The sequence below is a fragment of the Triticum aestivum genome, chromosome 5D (assembly GCF_018294505.1).
Source record: "Triticum aestivum cultivar Chinese Spring chromosome 5D, IWGSC CS RefSeq v2.1, whole genome shotgun sequence".
In the NCBI taxonomy this organism is placed as follows: Eukaryota; Viridiplantae; Streptophyta; class Magnoliopsida; order Poales; family Poaceae; genus Triticum; species Triticum aestivum.
In genome coordinates this window covers 428,330,751-428,350,581 of record NC_057808.1, presented here as the reverse complement: position 1 = coordinate 428,350,581, position 19,831 = coordinate 428,330,751, and positions in this window count along the sequence as shown.

Below are 19,831 nucleotides of genomic sequence, written 5' to 3'. Positions count from 1 at the left end.
TACAACTCTAATGATACGCTTCTGCGCGGGCGAGGATAGATGGCTAGCCCGTAGCAGCAACAGTACCAGCGCCCCGGCACTTTCGAAGCCAGAAACGGCAACGGAAGGCCCCGATGCAATAAAGATAAGCGTCGGAGCAACAATGATAATACAGAGGATATAGCAGTTAACGCCGGTTTAGTGGCTCCAAATCCGGTCAACAAAAGAAGCTATTCAAACGAAACAAAGACGGTTCATCAAGTTTGGACCGAATACTTGACCAACCTTGCCAGATCCACGGCACTCCTGACAAGCCTGCCAACCACACCAACAGGAGTTGTTGGGTCTTCAAACAGGCCGGCAAGTTAAATGACGAACATAAGGAGAAAGGGTCGCCCAGTGAGGATACGACGAGGAACCTCGCACACCAAAAACAGGGGGACAGAAGAAATTTCCCCCCGAAGTCAAGACGGTGAATATGATATACGTCACCCATATCCCCAAGAGGGAGCGCAAGCGCGCGTTAAGGGATGTCTATGCGATAGAGCCAGTCGCCCCAAAATTCAAACCATGGTCGGCCTGTCCGATCACCTTCAACCGCAGGGACCATCCAACCAGTATCCGTCACGGAGGTTCGGCCGCATTAGTCCTCGATCCAACCATCAATGGATTCCATCTTACGCGAGTCCTCATGGATGGCGGCAGTAGCCTTAACCTGCTCTATCAGGACATAGTCCGCAAGATGGGTATTGATCCATCAAGAATCAAGGCCACTAAAACTACCTCTAAAGGAGTGATACCCAGTGTAGAGGCCCGCTGCACGGGCTCAATCACATTGGAAGTGGTCTTCGGTTCGCCGGACAACTTCCACAGCGAAGACTTGATCTTCGATATCACCCCCTTCCGCAGTGGCTACCATGCACTGCTCGGATGAACCGCGTTCGCTCGCTTCAATGCAGTCCCGCACTATGCATATCTCAAACTCAAGATGCCCGGACCACGCGGTGTTATAACAGTGAATGGAAACATGGAACGCACCCTCCGCACTGAGAAGCACACCGCGGCCCTGGCGCCAGAAGTACAGGGTGGCCTCATCAAGCCAACTATTACGTCGGCGGCCAAGTCCTCGCACACTGTCAAACGAGTCCGGACTACCCCACTGTACGACAGTCCAGCTCGTCAGGAGCTCGATTAGCAATTCGGCCCCATCTCAGCTCCCACCAAGCTGTGGCATATGTACCACATGTACATAATTATGCACTAAAAATACCATGGGAAAGGATGGAGGCATAATAGGGACAAGGTCTACAATACGGCTAGACCCTATCAGGACACTCACATTTAATTTTTTTCTTTTATTTTTATTTTTTAGGTTCCTTACAACCCACATCACCCTTTCAACGGTACCAAGGCCTCTTTCCGTGGCCTATTATGAAAACACCAGTCGATGATCCTCTCGAAGGACAATATACCAAGGAGAAAAGCAGCATAGACGCATGCCAGAGCACCTAAAGGATCTTTAAAGATCACCTCGTCCACTTTCAGGGCGCATGCACAGCTTCCCCTTGTGTCAGGCATGTAAAATAGCCTTGTTGCTTATTGCACTATTTGTATCAATACGTTTTGACGTATCAATCAGACTATAATGGAAACAGTTTTTAGCCCAAACCTACGTGGCGTTGGCTTATCTCTTAACATGTGTTTCCCTGTTTTTGTCCCATTGTCATGTACACCTTGGTATGACCTAAATCGCCAGGGGCTCTATTAAGCCGCGTACACCTTTTAAATACTAAAACAAAGTCCGAACACTTTCAAAGTGCAATTCGGCGTCCCGAATATAGCATTATATGCATTAGCTCCGAATCATGTCTTTGGTCAATAGTTGGGTTGCCCGGCTCCTGTGGTTACTACCTTACGTTCCGCTTGATCGGCTAAGGTAGTAAAGGGAGAACTACTGCGATTGTGTTTCTAGTTCATCCGGACAAACACCTTAGTAGAGAAAGCCGAAAACTGACTGTCATGATGCGGCGAGAGCTGGTCAGCTATTCGGCGACTAAGTATAAATCTCTCGCGATTTTTTCCGCATAATGCGATAGGCCGGCTTTCACCTAGCCGGGCATTTACAGCACCCAAGTTTGGATAATCGAACAATACTAGGGGCTGCGCCCACAATCCTATTGTAAAACTCCTATGGCTAAGTGAGGGCGATAAAGCAACATAGTCAGATTGCCTGGTTCGCCGCACTAACACCTCCTTCACGGACCAATATGTTGGGTCAAGTGTGTTTAAGTGTTATACTGAACAACCCCGTACCACCTACGTGGGGGCAGAAGCCGACGACTGGCCAACTCTCAGATGTCGTATACAGCCGCACAGGAGAAGATATTTTAAAATAAAACAAGCAACATATCATACATAAAGGCTTGTTTCATAATACATGATTGGACATCATAGATACATTCATTCAAAAATGATATCCTTCGAACACTGGCCCTCTCCACAATGCGGGATCCTTTCAGGACATCATCGAAGTACCGCTCCGGCGTGCGGTGCTCTTTGCCAGCGGGCGGTCCCTCGGTTGCAAGCTTGACGGCGTCCAACTTCGCACACTGCACCTTGACACGGGCGAAGGCCATCCGTGCACCTTCAATACAGACCGACCTCTTCACGACATCAAGCCGAGGACAGGCGCTGACCAGCCGCTTCACGAGACCGAAGTAGCTACTGGGCATGGGTTCGGCGGGCCAAAGACGGATTATCAAATCCCTCATGTCCAATTCAGCCACCCTATGCAGTTCGGTCCATTGCTTCAGCTGATCGCTGAGGGGCACGGGATGATCTGGCGCAAGGTACTGCAACCAGAACAGCTTCTCCGTTGAGCTCCCCTCTTCGGTCCGGAAGAACTCCACGGCATCAGGAACACTCCGGGGCAGGTCGGCAAACACTCCTGGAGAACTCCAAATCCGGGTTAGAAAGATATACCTTTTCTTCACAAATTTGCTCTACATGTTAAAGGCCTTACCCGCTGCAATTTACTTTCCCTCTTAGATCTCTTGGACAACGCTTTGGGTTTCGGCCTGGGCTTCTTGTGCACTTTGGAGTGCCTTAGCAAGTTCAGAATTTTGCTTCGAACTCTTGCGCTCTAAGGACTCGCATTTGCCTATGGCATCCTTGAGCTCTTGCTGGACTTCCTCCACTCGCGATTCATGTTTAAGGCGGGAGGCCCGCTCCTCCTCCGCCTCCTTCTTGGCCTCGGCCAACGCACTCTTGAGGGCCTCGACCTCAGACGTGTCAGCTACAAACATAATTATGAAACTCATTCAGATAAACACATAAGAGCTGACATCATTTCAGACGTGTTTTTGGTATCATGTACCTTGTTTTTCTTCTAACTTCCGCCTCAGCTCGGACGCTTCGGCGGCATGGGCAGCTGACGCCTGTTTCGTAGCCTGTTTGTTCAAATAGATATGTATGTTAACCTCCTGCGTGAGTTATTAGATCCTCTGTTCAGTTTTTCTTTCCAAACATAGAACAGAGTCTCAGCGGCTACTATCTATACACAGGCATTCTTTTTATACAGCTAAAAGACACTGTAAAGCACATACCTCAAAGCCTCTTAAAAGGCTAGTGTAGGCTTCGCTCAATTCGCTTTTCGCGGACTGAACCTTTTCAATCACCGTACCCATAAGGGTACGATGTTCTTCCACAATGATGGCGCTCTGAAGCGCTCTCACCAGAGTGTCTGGTGCCTCCGCATTGACAGAGGACGCCGGTGTTATACGCGTGCCCCCTTGTGGCAAAGAAGGTTGCTCATCTGTCTCCGGAACCGTGTGGGTTTATGGAATGAAATTTGGTTGGGGGCCAAACGAGACGTGGCCCCCGTCTCCAGTCTCCATGGGGGTCGGTTCCCCCATGTTCTCGGTGGCCGAGGTGTCACCCTTCGACACCATCTTGGCAGCCTCCGGCACCTCTCCCTTTTCCAGAAGGGTCCGTTGGGACGACACCTCGGTGTTATCCGCTGCAGTGGGGGAGGAAGCTGGTGGAGGCGACTCGCTCTCCATCATGTTCGGGCACAACGAATTCCCGAAAGAGGAGGATCGCTGGGGGAGGACCTAAACCGGACTGCAACATACAGTTTAAATGCATTACAACTATAAGCCAGAAAAGCCGGACATATATATACCTTTGAGTACTTATGATCCGGCCAGGGGCTTCGGCCTGGGGCGCCACTCATCGGCGTCCGACTCAGAGTCATCCGTAAGGGAGGTTTTCCCTTTCTTGGACACCTCTGCCTCTAGCTCAGCGGAGGCGGCCCTTTTCTTCTTCTCCCCCTTAGGGGGGAATTGTTCTCTTCCTCCTCCTCTTCTTCTTCCTCTTCATCTGGGGAGGAGAGGGTTCCAGTGTCCTCAGACACCACGTCCGAGGCACCCTTACGGCGGAGGCCACCCTTGGCCTCCTTGCCCTTCTTCTTGGCCTTCTTTTCCGGCGCCAGGTACGGCGCCGGGACCAGCATCCTCGTCAATAGAGGAATAGCTGAGTCTCCGGGCAGCGGAGCCGGACAGTGAATCCGTTCCGCTTTCTTCGTCCAGCCCTGCGAAAGAAAATGGAGAGTTTAGTGTGCTCCTTGGACTCGCAATGTAAGGTTATCAAAGAACTTATGGGGGTCGCAGCGTGGGTGCTGTCGTAGCCGAGGTCTTCGGTTGTCTCTGGCCATGACTTTTGGGTCTTGAAGAGCAGCTTCCACATGTCTTCGTGCTTCATGCCGAAGAACCGCTGCAGGGTCCAGGGACCGGCTGGGTTGAACTCCCACATGAACTCTGGACGCGCCTGACAGGGGAGAATCCGGAGGAAGAGCATCACCTTGATCGCGCTGGCGAGGCTGGTATTTTTATCTACCATGCTCTTGATGCGCTTCTGCAACATCATCACCTCGTCAGACGAAGCCCAGTCCAGGCCCTTGTTGAGCCAGGATGCCTGCCGCATTGGGGGTCCGGACTTGAACTCCGTAGGAGCGGCCCATGTGGAGTCACGGGGCTCTGTGACATAGAACCACTCCTGCTGCCATCCCTTCACGGTCTCCACGAAGGTGCCCTTGGGCCAAGTAACGTTAGGAAGTTTGCTCACCATAGCTCCACCGCAATCCGCGTGCTGGACATCCACCACTTTTGGCTTCACGTTGAAGACCTTGAGCCATAGGCCGAAGTGGGGGGAAACATGGAGGAATGCCTCGCATACGATGATAAACGCCGAAATGTTGAGGAAAGAATTTGGGGCTAGATCATGGAAATCTAGCCCGTAGCAAAACATGAGGCCGCGGACGAAAGGATGAAGGGGAAACCCCAGTCCGTGGAGGAAATGAGGGATAAACACTACCCTCTCATTGGGATTTGGTGTGGGGTGATCTTCTTTTTGGCCGGGAGCCGGTGCGCGATCTCCTTGGCCAGGTACCCCGCTTCCCGGAGTTCCTTGATGTTTCTCTCTGTGACGGAGGAAGCCATCCACTTGCCCTGCGCTCCGGATCCGGACATGGCTGGAGTACTTTCTGGGGACAGAGAGGATTGAAGCTTGGGCGCTGGAGCTTGAGGACGGATGGGCTGAGGAAGAGGGAGGCGCGGGGTAAAAAGGGGGAACCTTATATCCTTATAAAGGCAGTGAATATCATGCGTCCCCCCATGAGCCTTAAAGCTCGCCTATTTCCTAGGGGTTGTGCGAAACGGCATGGTTGGGTTTCCCAAACACGTATTGATGAGAATCCCGTAATAAGGGGGCACGATCTCTGCTTTGACAAGACATGTCATCGGTGGTTGCGTCTCGAAGCGCGAAACGGGAGGCCGAAAAATGGTTCAAAATAATAAAGTGACCGGACGTAACGTCTCACCAGTAACATCTCCAGAGGATAGAACTTATCTGTATTTTTCCCTTGTGATTCAGAGGTATGACTACTATACAGAGCCGGATATAGTGCTGACGATCAACTGCTTTGAAGTGTTCGGAGGAGGAACCCGCCTTGCAATGCCGAAGACAATCTGCGCGCCGAACACATCGTCATTGAAGCCTGGTTCAGGGGCTACTGAGGGAGTCCTAGATTATGGAGTCCTCGGAAGTCCGGGCTGTTTGACGTGGGCCGGACTAATGGGCCGTGAAGATACAAGATGGAAGACTTTCCCCCGTGTCCGGATGGGACTCTCCTTGGCGTGGAAGGCAAGCTTGGCGTGCGGATATGAAGATTCCTTTCTCTGTAAACCGACTCTGTACAACCTTAGCCCCCTCCGATGTCTATATAAATCAGAGGGTTTAGTCCGTGGAGGTAATCATAATCGTATAGGCTAGACATCTAGGGTTTAGCCATTACGATCTCGTGGTAGATCAACTCTTGTAACCCCTATACTCATCAAAGTCAATCAAGCAGGAAGTAGGGTATTACCTCCATCAAGAGGGCCCGAACCTGGGTAAACATCGTGTCCCCTGCCTCCTGTTACCCTCGATCCTTAGACGCACAGTTTGGGACCCCCTACCTGAGATCTGCCGGTTTTGACACCGACAAGCACCTCTTCTCATTGCAAGATAAATATATCAAGTTGGCCAAACAAAACCCAAATATCGGAGAAGAAATACGAGGCTATAAGCAATCATGCATATAAGAGATCAAAGAAACTCAAATAACTTTCATGGATATAAAAAGATATAACTGGTCATAAACTCGAAGTTCATCAGATCCCAACAAACATACCGCAAAAAGAGTTACATCATATGGATCTCCAAGAGACCATTGTATTGAGAATCCAGCGAGAGAGACAAAGCCATCTAGCTACTAACTACGGACACGTAGGTCTACAAAGAAATACTCACGCATCATCGGAGAGGCACCAATGGAGGTGGTGAACCGCATCCGAGATGGTGTCTAGATTGGATCTGGTGGTTCTGGACTATGCGGCGGCTGGATGAATATTTCGTTGACTGTACTAGGGTTTCTGGAATATTGGGGTATTTATAGAGCAAAGAGGCAGTCCGGGGGCACCCGAGGTGGGCACAACCCACCAGGGCATGCCTGGGCCCCCTGGCGCGCCCTGGTGGGTTGTGCCCCCCTCTGGGCACCCCCGAGGCGCAGCCAGGGCCCGTTGTGTTCCTTCTGGCCCATAAAAATTCTCCGTAAAGTTTCGTGGTGGTTGGAATCTGTCTGATATTAATTTTTTGCGATGTAAAAAACATGGAAAAAACAACAACTGGCACTTGGCACTATGTCAATAGGTTAGTACCAAAAAATGGTATAAAATGACTATAAATGATTGTAAAACATCCAAGATTGATAATATAACAACATTTAACAATAAAAAATTATAGATACGTTGGAGACGTATCAGCATCCCCAAGCTTAACTGCTACTCGTCTTCGAGTAGGTAAGTGATAAAAACAGAATTTTTGATGTGGAATGCTGCCTATCATGTCATATCATATTCTTTTCTTTATAGCATGGACATTTGGACTTTTAGTTGTACAAAGCAATAGTCTAGTTTTGGCATGATAATTTAGATACTCAAGCATATCAACAAGCAACCATGTCTTTCAAAATATCAATGCTAAAATAAGTTATCCCTAGCCCATCATGCTCAAACATTGATCCATTCATGAAACACACTTGAATATTAGCTACACCCAATACTTAAGTACGATCATATTGCCTCCTAGTTGGTGCTTTTATAAGAGAAGATGGAGACTCAAAATAACAAATTGCATAAAGTAAAAGAAAGGCCCTTCGCAGAGGGAAGTAGGGATTTGTAGAGGTGCCAGAGCTCAAATCGAAAAACTTAGAGATAAAAACATTTTGGGAGGTGTATCCATCCCACCAACAAAAACGATCTAGAGTTCTGAACACTTTCCATGCTAGATATATCATAGGCGGCTCCCAAACAGAAAATAAAGTTTATTCCTTTTTTCACCATACTTTCACTTTCCATGGCTAGCCGTATCCACGGTTGCCCTCCATACCAACACTTTCCAAGTAAATTCAATTTTTTTGCATTTCGGGACTGGGCATCCTTATTACCTTTGCCTTACTCTCGTGCAATGACAAGTGAATAAACACTCATCGTGAGAATAACACATCTAGCATGGAAAATATTAGCCACACTTCACCGCTCCACGAGCGAAACAAACACACAAAAGAGAAGTTTATTTTGAAAATTAGAGATGGCACATACAAATTTGCTTAGAACCGCAAAAGAATACCGCATATAGGTAGATGTAGTGGACTCATGTGGCAAAACTGGTTTAAGGGTTTTGGATGCACAAGTAGAGGTCATACTTAGTGCAAAATGAAGGCTAGCAAAAGATTGGGAAGCGACCAGCCAAGAAATGGATAATCTCATAAGCAAGCATTAAGCATAAATAACACCGAATAATGCACCACAAGTAGGATATAATTTCATTGCATGACTATTGACTTTCGTACTTGCATAGGGAATCACAAACCTTAACACCAATATTCTTAATAAAGCATAATTACTCACCAACATAACTCACATTTCACATCCTCATATCTCAAAACTATTACTAAGAATCAAGTTTATTATGTCCAATGATCTTCATGAAAGTTTTTATTATATCCTTCTTGGATATCTATCACTTTGGGACTAATTTTATTGTGTTGCTTTTGACAAGCTCAAACAAATATAAGTGAAGATCATGAGCATAATTTTTTTCTTTCTCTCAAATTAATTTAAGTGAAGCAAGAGAGCATTTCTCAAAAGATAATAAAGCACACCGTGCTCAAAAATATATAAGTGCAGCACTAGAGCAAGTCCATTGCTCATAAAAATTTAAGTGAAGCATAGAGAGCAATTCTACCAAGTCATGGCATAATTTTGGATCTCTCAAATAAGTGTGTCCAGAAAGTATTGATGACTTAAAGCAAAAAATAAAACAAGCAAAGACTCATATCATACAAGATGCTCCAAGCAAAACACATATCATGTGACGAATAAAAATATAGTTTCGAGTAAAATACCGATGGTCGTTAGAAGAAAGAGGGGATGCCACTCGGGGGCATCCCCAAGATTAGTTGGTTGCTCATTTTTGGATAATAGCTTGGGATGCCGGGGCATCCCCAAGCTTAGGCTCTTCTATCCTTCCTTCATCCATCGTAAGATAACCCAAAACATGAAAACTTCAATCACACAAAACTCAACAAAACTTCTTTGAGATCCGTTAGTGTAAGAAAGCAAACCACTACTATAAGTGATGTATCAAACCAATTCATATTTTGTTTTAGTTTTATATCTACTGTATTCCAACTTTTCTATGGCAAAAACTCATCAAAGAAAACCATAGAGCCATCAAAATAAGCACACAACACTAAGAAAACAGAATCTGTCAAAACAGAATAGTTTGTAGCAATCTGACTTAGACGAAAACTTCTGGAACTCCAAAAATTCTGAAAACATAGGACGACCTGAGAAATTTTTATATTAATCTTCTGCAAAAAGAATCAGGGCAAAATCACTTTCTGATAAAAATGAGAATTATTTTCGTGAGCGCAAAGTTTCTGTCTTTTTCAGCAAGATCAAACAACTATCACCCAAGAAGATCCTATCGGTTCTACTTCGTACAAACATTAATTAAAACACAAAAAAACACAATCATAACAGTATCATAATTGTGCTAACACTCAAGAACATAAAGCAAAAAGCAAAAATAAAATTTATTCATTGGGTTGCCTCCCAACAAGCGCTATAGTTTTACGCCCTTAGCTAGGCATAAAGCAAGGATCTAAGTTTTGTCATCTTTGGATCGAGATCCATAAGATGCCCTCATGATTGATTCATAAGGTGGCTTAACTCTAGTTCTAGGAAAGTGTTCCATACCCTTCCTCAAAGGAAATTGGAACTTAATATTGCCTTCTTTCATATCAATCACGACACCGATAGGGCGTAAAAACGGTCTACCAAGAATAATTGGACAAGATGGATTAAAATCAATATCAAGAACAATAAAATCTATGGGCACATAAATCCTATTTGCAAGAATAAGAAAATCATTAATTCTTCCCATAGGCTTTTTAATAGTAGAATCCGCCAAGTGCAAATTCAAAGAACATTCTTCAAGATTAGTAAGACCAAGCACATCACATAAAGATTTTGGAATAGTAGAAACACTAGCACCCAAGTCACACAAAGCAAAACACTCATAATTTTTAATCTTGACTTTGATAGTGGGTTCCCATTCATCATGCAATTTTCTAGGAATTGAAACTTCTAATTCCAATTTTTCTTCAAGAGCATTCATCATAGCATCAACAATATGTTTAGTAAAAGCCTTGTTTTGTTCATAAGCATGGCGTGAACTTATCATGGATTGCAACAAAGAAATACAATCAATCAAAGAGAAACTATCATAATTAAAGTCTTTGTAATCCAAAAGAGTGGGCACATCACTAGCTAAAGTTTTGACCTCTCCAAACCCACTTTCATCAATTTTCTCAACAAGATTTTCACCCTCCGAAATATTGGTACACCTTCTACCTAAAGTTGACTCTTCTCCAGTCCCTTTATCATCAATCTTAACTTTACCAAACAAGGAATCAATAGAAGAAACACAAATCATTTTAAGATCTTCATCACTTTTGCGAAAGAAATTACTAGTAAACGCTTTTTCCAAAATTTCTCTTTTAGCTCTAAGCATAGCGGTTCTTTTCTTACTTTCATCAATAGAAACATAAAGAGCTTTAATTGATTCATCTACTTTAGGCACAAAAAATTTCATCTTGAGATTTTCCACATCATGAGCAATTCTATCAATACTTCTAGACAAATCATCAATCTTACTCAACTTTTCTTCTATGGAAGTGTTGAAAAGTTTTTGAGTGTTGATAAATTCTTTAATATTATTCTCAAGATCAGAGGTGTTCCTATTACTATTATAAGATTGATTTCCGTAGGAATTACCATAATTATTAGAGGAATTACTAGGAAAGGCCTAGGATTAAAATTACCTCTATAAGCATTGTTATTGAAATTATTTCAAGAGATAAAATTCACATCTATGGCATCACTATTTTGCTCAATCAAAGTAGACAAAGGCATATCATTAAAATCAATAGGAGCACATTTTACTAGCAACCAATTTCATAAGAGCATCAACTTTTTCACTCAAAGAAGAAATTTCTTCAACCGAATTAACTTTTTTACTAGTAGGAGCCCTTTTGGTATGCCATTGCGAATAATTTGCCATAATATTATCAACAAATTTGGTGCCTTCACCCAAAGTAATTTCCATAAAAGTCCCACCGCAGCGGAATCTAAAAGATTACGAGAAACAAAATTCAATCCCGCATAAAAATTTTGTATGATCATCCAAAGATTTAACCCATGGGTTGGGCAATTCCTTAGCATCATTTTCATCCTTTCCCAATATTGTGCAACATGCTCATGTTCAAGTTGCTTAAAATTCATGATCTGGGTTCTAAGGGAAATAATTTTTGCGGGAGGAAAATACTTAGTGATAAAAGCATCTTTGCACTTATTCCAAGAATTGATACTATTGCGAGGCAAAGAAGAGAATCAAATTTTTGCAAAATCACGCAAAGAAAACGGAAATAATTTCATCTTCACCACATCATTGTCCACATCTTTTTTCTTTTGCATATCGCATAATTCCACGAAGGTATTAAGATGGGACGCGGCATCCTCATTAGGAGTAGCGGAAAATTGATCTTTCATAACAAGATTCAACAAAGCAGTATTAATATCACAAGACTCCGCACTACCGGCAGGAGGAGCAATCGGAGTGCCAATAAAATCGTTGTTGTTGGTATTTGAGAAATCACATAACTTGGTGTTCTCTTGAGTCATGATGACTACACAACAAGATTGCACTCAAAAACAGATCCGGCAAGAAAACGGTGAACGGAAAACGAGAGGCGAATAAAACAACAAATTTTGTGAAGTGGGGGAGAGGAAAATGAGAGGAAAATGGCAAATAATGTAAATTGTGAGGAGATGAGATTTGTGATTAGGAACCTGGTATATGTTGAAGATCCTCCCCGGCAACGGCGCCAGAAATTCCTTTTGATGTCGCTTGAAGCTACGTCGGTATTTCCCCAAAGAGGAAGGGATGATGCAGCACAGCGGCGGTAGGTATTTCCCTTAGATATGAAACCAAGGTTATCGAACCAGTAGGAGAACCAAGCAACACAACGTAAACAGCCCCTGCACACAAGTAACAACCACTCGCAACCCGATGTGTTAAAGGGGTTGTCAATCCCTTTCGGGTAACGGCGCCAGAAATGGTGCGTGGCCAGGAGAAAGTTGTAATAGATTGAATAAATAGACCGCAAATACATAAAAGTGCAGCAAGGTATTTTTGTATTTTTAGTTTAATAGATCTGAAAATAAATGCAAGGAAAAAGTAGATCGCAAAGGAAAATATATGAGAAAGAAGACCCGGGGGCCGTAGGTTTCACTAGTGGCTTCTCTCGAGAAAAATTGCAAACGGTGGGTAAACAATTTATTGTTGGGAAATTGATAGAACTTCAAATAATTATGACAATATCCAGGCAATGATCATTATATAGGCATCACGTCCAAAATTAGTAGACCGACTCCTGCCTTCATCTACTACTATTACTCCACACATCGACCGCTATCCAGCATGCATCTAGTGTATTAAGTTCATGGAGAAATGGAGTAATGCAATAAGAACGATGACATAATGTAGACAAGATCTATCTATGTAGAGATAGACCCCATCATTTTATCCTTAGTAGCAACGATACATACGTGTTGTTTCCCTTTTTGTCACTGGGATCAAGCACCGTAAGATCGAACCCACTACAAAGCACCTCTTCCCATTGCAAGATATATAGATCAAGTTGGCCAAACAAAACCCAAATATTAGAGAAGAAATACGAGGCTATAAGCAATCATGCATATAAGAGATCAAAGAAACTCAAATAACTTTCATGGATATAAAAAGATATAACTGATCATAAACTCGAAGTTTATCAGATCCCAACAAACACACCACAAAAAGAGTTACATCATATGAATCTCCAAGAGACCATTGTATTGAGAATCCAGCGAGAGAGAGAAAGCCATCTAGCTACTTACTACAGACCCGAAGGTCTACAAAGAACTACTCACGCATCATCGGAGAGGCACCAATGGAGGTGGTGAACCCCATCTGAGATGGTGTCAAGATTGGATCTAGTGGTTCTGGACTCTGCGGCGGCTGGATGAATATTTCGTCGACTATACTAGGGTTTCTGGAATATTGGGGTATTTATAGAGCAAAGAGGCGGTCCGGCGGGCACCCGAGGTGGGCACAACCCACCAGGGCGCGCCTGGGCGTCCTAGCGCGCCCTGGTGGGTTGTGCCCCCCTCGGGGCACCCCCGCAGGCGCCGCTAGGGCCCGTTGTGTTCCTTCTGGCCCATAAAAATTCTCCGTAAAGTTTTGTGGCGTTTGGACTCCGTCTGATATTGATTTTCTGCGCTGTAAAAACATGGAAAAAACAGCAACTGGCACTTGGCACTATGTCAATAGGTTAGTACCAAAAAATGATATAAAATGACTATAAATGATTGTAAAACATCCAAGATTGATAATATAACAGCATGGAACAATAAAAAATTATAGATACATTGGAGACGTATCAGTAACTCTTGTCGGTCGCATACCCATCTCCCTCGATGCATTATCTATCTCAACACGCGATAGCCCTTTCGTAAAGGGATCTGCCAGATTGTTAGCCGTTTGAATATTGTCCAACGCTATCACTCCAGAGTTTCTTAATTTTCTGACAGCTTTTAGTCTCATTCTTATGTGTTTGTTGGACTTCATGTTGTCCTTTGAACTCTTCACCTTGGTGATAATAGTCTGATTGTCATAGTTCATAAGGATTGCTAGGACCGGGTTCTCAACCAATGGTAAGTCCATCAAAAGATCTCTAAGCCATGCTACTTCGACACCAGATGTGTCTAACGCTGTTAATTCTGCTTTCATTGTCGATCTCGTTAAGATTGTTTGCTTGCAAGACTTCTAGGAAACAGCACCGCCTCCAAGGGTAAACATATACCCAGTTGTGGCCTTCGTCTCATCAGCGTCAGAGATCCAATTTGCATCACTATACCCTTCAAGTACCGACGGGTCTCCGGTATAGTGAAGTCCATAGTTCATAGTACCTTTTAGATAGTGCATAACTCTTTCAACAGCCTGCCAGTGTACATCACCTGGTTTGGAAATAAATTGGCTTAGTTTGCTCACAGAAAATGCGATGTCAGGCCTCGTTGTGCTCGCTAGGTACATAAGTGAACCAATGATTTGAGAGTATCTCAATTGATCTCTAGCCGTGCCTTCGAACTTTCGAATCAACACACTGGGATCATATGGTGTTTGAGATGGTTTGTAGTCCGAATATCCAAAACGACTCAACACCTTCTCAACATAATGGGATTGCAGAAGTGTAATCCCACCCTCATTATCTCTCAGTAACTTGATGTTCAAGATAACAGCAGCCACACCAAGGTCCTTCATCTCAAAGTTCTGAGATAGAAACGACTTAACCCCCTCAATCACTTTGAGATTGGTTCCAAATATCAATATGTCATCAACATGCAGGCACAATATAACTCCTTCACCCCCACCATGGCGATAGTATACACATTTGTCAGCTTCATTAACAACGAAGCCAACAGATGTCAATGTTGTATAAACTTTTCATGCCATTGCTTAGGTGCTTGTTTCAGGCCATATAAAGATTTCAGCAACCTACACACTTTTCCTTCTTTACCATCTATCAGAAAGCCATCTGGCTATTGCATGTAGATTTTCCTCGTCTAGCTCTCTATTCAGGAAAGCCGTCTTAACATCCATCTGGTGGACGAGAAGACCATGCGAGGCCGCCAACGAGAGTAATACTCGACTGGTGGTCAGTCTGGCCACAGGTGAGTAAGTATCAAAGAAATCTTCCTCTTCTTTCTGGTCATAGCCCTTGGCCACAAGCCTAGCCTTGTACTTTTCAATCGTACCATCGGGCCTAAGCTTCTTTCTGAACACCCACTTACATCCCAATGGTTTGCAGCCATAGGGACGTTCAGTGATCTCCCATGTACCGTTAGCCATGATGGAATCCATCTCGCTACGGACCACATCCTTCTAGTAGTCAGCTCCTGGAGAGGCATACGCTTCTGAGATAGAAGTGGGAGTGTCATCCACGAGGTACATGAAGAAATCATCACCAAAGGTCTTTACAGTCCTTTGTCTCTTGCCCCTACCATGGGTTTCCTCGTCATCCTCCTCATGATTTTCATCATCTGTTTGTTCATAATATCCATAGGAATGGCAGGCTCAGGAGTCTCCTCAGATTCCTGTCTAGAAGTGCTTTGCATATCTCTCATAGGAAAAATATCCTCAAAGAATGTAGCATCCTTAGACTCCATAATTGTACCGACCTTTTGGTCAGGTACCTCAGATTTCACTACTAGAAGTCTATAGCCAACACTGTTCTTAGCGTAGCCCAAATTAACACAGTCCACAGTCTTCGGTCTCAGCTTACACTTTTTAGGATTCGGCACATTGACTTTCGCCAAACAGCCCCAAGTACGCAAGTACGAGAGTGTTGTTCTTCTCTCGCCCATTTCTCATAGGAGTGCTCTCATTATCCTTTGTCGGAACTTTATTCAGGACATGACATGCCGTCAATATGGCCCCCCACCATGCCTTGGATAAACCCGATGTATCTAACATGGCGTTAACCAAATCAGTTAGAGTATGGTTTTTTCCGCTCGGCAACCCCGTTTGACTGGGGTGAATAGGGATGCGTCCTCTCATGAATAATACCATGTTCCGCACAAAAATAATCAAACTCACTCGAGAAGTACTCTCCACCATGATCTGATCGGACTCGTTTAATTTTATTTTCAAGTTGATTCTCAACTTCTGCCTTATAGATTTTAAAGTAGTGTAGAGCCTCATCTTTAGTTTTTTTACAGATACACATAGCAATATCTAGTGGAATCATCTATCGATGTCATGAAGTATTTCTTTCCACCTTTAGTCAACACACCATTCATCTCACAAAGATCAGAATGTATGAGTTCTAATGGTGCCAAGTGTCTCTCCTCCGCAGCCTTGTGAGCTTTGCGAGGTTGCTTAGCTTGCACACATGAAAGGCACTTAGAACCTTTGGCTAAAGTGAAATTCGGGATTAAATTCAACTTGGCTAGCCGTGTCATAACACCGAAACTAATGTGACAGACGTGAATGCCAAACTTCAGGTTCATTAACACTCGAATGAATATGATTCACAACTTTATTATAAAAATCTATGAGGGAAATGGGGAACATCCCTCCGCTCTCATAACCTTTTCCAACAAATAGTCCATACTTAGTAACAACTAATTTATTAGACTCGAAAACCAACCTAAACCCTTCTCTACATAGAAGGGAGCCACTAACGAGGTTCTTCTTGATGGCGGGGACATGTTGCACGTTCTTCAGCTGCACGATCCTTCCCGAAGTAAACTTCAGACCGACCGTGCCAACACCATGACCAAAAGCACTCGCGCCATTTCCCATCAATACGGACCCGTGGCCCGTGACCTGGTAAGAGACAATGAAATGTCAGCAGACACATGAACACCTGCACCTGTGTCCACCCACCAATCGATGGGCCGAAACACTAAAAAACAGTAATAAATTACTGTACCCAGATGCACCATTCTCATTGTTTCCCACAATCATGTTGATAGACTTGGAGTCCTGTCCTAGCTTCTTATACTTGTGGGCCCAATGTTCAACCGAACCACAAGTGATGCAGCCCTCATCCTTCTTGTTCTTTTTGAAGGTATTCTTGCCCTTCTTATTAAAGTCGGTATTGTCTTGCACACCATTCTTTCCCTTGGACTTGTGGGAGTTGAAGTTCCTCTAGTTCACCATGTTGGCGACAGAAGTTCCTTCGACCCCTTTTCCATGTGAGTCCTTTACCCTCGAGTTCTGCTCAACACTCAGATGGCCGATGATATCCTCTACTGAGAATTCACACCTCTGATGTTTCAGAGTGGTAGCAAAGTTTCTCCATGAATTAGGGAGCTTAGCGATTATACATCCCACGGCAAACTTGCCTAGTAAATCACACTTGAGAAGATCAAGCTCCTTAACGATGCATATTATCTCATGAGCCTGCTCCAATACAGGACGGTTCTCAACAATCTTGTAATCATGGAACTGCTCTATAATATACATCTCACTCCCAGCATTAGTGGCCCCAAATTTATATTCGAGCGCCTCCCACAAGTCCTTGGCAACATGCACATGTAAATATGCGTCAACCAATTTATCTCCGATCACGCTAAGAACCGCTTCGAGGAATACGACGGTGGCCTCCCTGGACGCCTTCTCCTATTAAGGAGCAATCGTTCCCATGGAGACACCGGCGACCCAGAACACGTTCATAGCCGTGAGCCATAAAGTGGTCTTAGTCCGCCAACGCTTAAAATACGTACCAGTAAAATTATCCGGTTTCAGTGCAGGCAAAGCCACTTGCCAAAAAATTCCTACACATATTAGGTTTTTGGATTGTTGAATAAGTAGGCAATTTTTTGATTAATTTAATCCATGAATGAATCACTAGCATGGCATTGATAGAATTAACAACCTGCTGATATTGAATCACACAAGCACATACTATGCTAATGGCAAACACATCTACATATAACGCTAGCATGGCTATAACAGAAAACAGTAGGAGCGGGATAAACGAGTTATACCCTCCAGTAGGCCAGGCAGAAGTCGCGGCGGCGGTAGCAGCAGCGGTGTCCTCAGCTGCCTTCTTGTCGGCCTCGAGCTTCTTGGCGGCAAGACGGTCGGCTTCGGTCTGAGACATGATGTTCACAAAGACGACACAGATGTAGAAGAAGTAGCGGATTGGAGACGAGCAGTCGCGTGGTCGCTTCCCAAAAACCTAATCGCCCCTCTCCTGTACAGGATTGAGAGAGGCGGGGTTTCAGAGACCTGCTCTCCCGTCGGTCGTGTACGCGGCGGACGGGATAGAGTCACCGGTGGCAGCAGTAGCAAAGGAACGACGGTGGGCAGTGAGCGTGGAGCAGATGTGATATGTTCGTGGCGGCTAGGGTTAGGAGACACCACACACTTACATAGGCGCAGCCACGCGGAGAGACATGGGCTCGACCCACGTTCGAGTCCGTGACAGCCCACGATGCGACGTCTTAGATCGTGGCCCAGCTGTTAGAGAGTCGTTACTGACTGGCAAAAATAAGCGCATAGGTGTGAGCTCGGCTCGGCTCATTCCCTATGATTGTCGGCGGTCGGCAAGTGATACCAAACTTAGCTAGGTCTTGGCTAAAGGAAGACTCTATGGGTGTATCAACCTGGGATTTGAGCCAAGCAGCCTTGATTGCCACAACATTATTAGATGCAATTTCAAGGAGCTCTTGATATGCATGCCAACCAGAGTTATAAAGAAAATCAACATCATCTTTGAACAAATGGAAATAACAAATGAAAATCAGGCCAAACCCTATCCTTCACACCATAGATAGTGTACAACTCGATTTGAGGCCACCGAAAAACGAAATCTCGTCTAAGTTTGAACACCTCGAAACCAACACTAAAACCACCAATACAAGATTCAAGAGCCAAAGCCACAGGTCCTTCCATAAGTGCAATTGATGCCGAGGAGAAAGAGACCACCAGAAAGAACTCCTTAGCAGTAGGGGAAGGAGAGAAGTGCACCGTGGTTGAAGCGATGACGCACCCAAGCCTCAGTCTCAAGTCCGGGGGAGAAATCCCAGTGGAGTAGACCCTCCATGGGTGCCGCCGTATTGGAGATCACTAAGAATCGCCATGGGTGAGAGTGGAGAAAGTGGGGGCGGGAGTCGCCTCGTCCCTAGCAGGAGATACAACGATGTTCGGGTTGATGAAATTAGCACATGAATGCTTCTTCCGCTTACAATTCCGAGTCAACAACCTTAACTCAACCACTTAGCCCTAACTATTGCGCTTCTCTTCCTTACAACGGGTTGCCTGTGTGCCTACTAATATTTACTTACATCAATGGTGCGGTAACTTTAGAACGAGGATTTGCCAAATTCGCATTGGGGGGGGGGGGGCTATGCAGCAATTCGACCACTGTTACTGTACTAGATATCTCAGGCTTATCCCGAAGAAATTATGGCTTCACTTCTTTTCTTGCTAGTGATGAATATAGTCTCGATGGCTTTGGCCAAGTATGGCATAAAAGTCAAATAGGATATCCTTCAAAAGGGAATTTCATGTGTGATCACCTTGCCTCTTTTAGGGAAGGCTTTTTCTACAAAGTGAGTCTGCGCAGCATGCTATGAAACATAAGAATCATTTTGAATCCCAGTCATGACATATGTTAATAATATGGACTAGGAACACCAACCAGGAAAATACAAAATTATCTATGACACAATTGGACAGATACCTTGCCTGAGGGAAGACCATCTCTGGTGGATTGGATTCGCGATGTGTGAAGCGTCAAGGATTGAGTGGCACAACATGTTGGAGGTAACACATTCATTCAACCCACAACATACCGAGGGCATGAAGCGTTCATGAGCTCGGTAGGGAAGAGGAGCATGGGGGATGGGCTAGCGAGGTGGGCCAGGGTGACAGCGGGGTGCTATGAATAGGAAAAGGAGGGAGTCGACGATGCGTGCCCTGTGGTTCTAGCATATGGAGAGGTGACAGTGAGGGCCGATGCAGGTCTATGGGCGGGTGCTGTTGCGGTGCTCGTGAGAGGCGTCGATGCGGGCCAACGGGGTGCTATGAACATGAAAAGGGGGGAGTCGGCGATGAGTGTCGTGTGGTTCCGGCG